Source organism: Mastomys coucha, unplaced genomic scaffold (genome assembly GCF_008632895.1).
Source record: "Mastomys coucha isolate ucsf_1 unplaced genomic scaffold, UCSF_Mcou_1 pScaffold21, whole genome shotgun sequence".
Classification (NCBI taxonomy): domain Eukaryota; kingdom Metazoa; phylum Chordata; class Mammalia; order Rodentia; family Muridae; genus Mastomys; species Mastomys coucha.
Window position 1 is genome coordinate 74,233,906 of NW_022196904.1, and position 1,934 is coordinate 74,235,839.

At 50.7% G+C, this 1,934-nt stretch overlaps 1 protein-coding gene across 3 annotated transcripts in view; it reads right to left on the reverse strand.

Moving 5' to 3' along the window:
* The window catches only part of Arnt2 (aryl hydrocarbon receptor nuclear translocator 2), a 163,779-nt gene that overhangs the window by 13,871 nt on the left and 147,974 nt on the right, over positions 1-1,934 (reverse strand). The gene's annotated exons all lie outside the window — the stretch shown is intronic.

Sequence of the window (1,934 nt, forward strand, 5' to 3'; positions counted from 1 at the left end):
ATCTTGACCAAGGTCGCCCTACCCCCCAGTAGGACTCTGCTTCTTGAAGTCCTGGACAGCAGAGGCTGAGGTCTTCTCAAAATGCACTTCTCCCCTGAGGTAGGTTTCCTCAGCCCTGTGAGGCGATGCTGCCTCCTGAGATGGTGGCACCTCCCCTCCAGCTGGGCTTCATCCCTCTCTCCTCCTCAGTTGCTGCTTCTGCATTTTTCTGGAGTCACCTGAGAGTGATGAGTGACGCCTTGAGGGTGGGGTCACATCGCATTCCTCAATCCTAACTTCTCTGCCTCAGGGTCCCTGCTACACCTCTGCAGCAGACTTCCCGCCTTTCTCATGATCACAATCCAAGGGACATAGTGGCAGATGTCTCTTCTGCTTATCTCTTACTCTCTGAAGATAGGAAGCACAGGGCAGTGAGCAGAGGGTCATAGCCTTAATACTTTCTTGGTTCCACCACTGATCCATTAGGACAGTGGTTCTCAGGCTGTGGGTCATGATCCCTTTACAGGTTGAATGCCTCTTTCACAGGGGTTGCTTAAGACCATTAGAAAACAGATATTTACACTATGATTCATAACAGTAGCAAAGTGACAGTTATGAAGTAGCAAAAAAAAAATAACTTCATGGTTGGGGGGAGCACCATGATATTGGGAACTGCATTAAAGAGTCAGGCATTAGGAAGGTTGAGAACCACTGCATTAGGAGGACTTGGGGTTTCCACAGTTTCATCTAAAATGGGAATAAGAATGATATCTCCCTTATGGCCAGGTAAGTGCTAAATAAATTCAAACATGCAAAACACCCAGTGGACGCCTCCTGGGCAGTGTCCAATAAGAACCTAGTAGTGACCAGCTGCTGGCATACTTACCACCTAGCAATATGTAGCACAGTTGGTTGAGTTAGAAGCCACAGTGTGTGACCTGTCCTTGGTCATTAGAGTTGGCCAGCGGCCTCAACCCAGGGTCCCACACTCCACTTACACTTTCAGAACCTAGCCATTACTTCATGGAGAGTGGCTAAACACACATGATAAAGGCACTGGACACACACGATAAAGTCTGGGACAGGGAGGAGCCTGCCTACCTGTCTTGTCATGGTCACATGATGCTCCTATGTCCTCCCAGAGGTACCTGCCATCTATCTCTCTTTTGAAGACCTTTCTGGCCCTGTAAAACAAGTGGCCATTCTCTCCCAGGCCTTCATAAAGATCTGGCTTCTGGACCTGTGGAGTGTCCCTCTGCTTTCTGTTCCCTGTCTCCTCTATCTCTGCCTCTAACTCTGACCGTGCCTCTAGCTGGAGCCCTTCTTTGGGCCAGCCCAGTCTTTTCCTGTCTCCAGTGCTGGCACTGGGCCTAGCACTCACGAAGGAGAGCTGAATCACAATAAGTCTAGGCCACTGCTCCATGACAAAGGGAACATTCTACACATGAAAGCAGGGAACCAGGAACCCATCTCAGGCTGCAACAGAGCTGAGGACTCTGCTTCTCACACCCGTGTGCTTCCGTGACCCAGTGAAGTGCCCCCAGCACAAACATAAATAAGGTTTGTGTTGGGGGGACTTGTGGGGCAGTGGCCTGCTCAGGTCACTTAAGCTCAGTCGAGCATTTGGCCTTGAGCCCTAGAGCCTCTGTGGGCAGTTTTCTGCTTGCAGGAGGCGGAAGGAGCTCAGCCATAACTCCTGAGTCTTTGACTCCTGTTTCAATCATAACCCCTCACAGCTGCCCATGCAGGAGATGTGTGCTCTATCAGGCAGACAATGCCCCAAACTCCAGCATTCTAATTGGATCTATCCCTAGTCATCTGACCACAGCACAGCCAGGCATGCCACACCCCATACAATATAAGGGGCGGTTTGCCCTCTCCTTGCTCTCTTGCTTTTTGTTCCTCTCACTTCCTTCCTCCCCCCATCCCTTTCTCCCTCCCTCCTACCTTCCCCC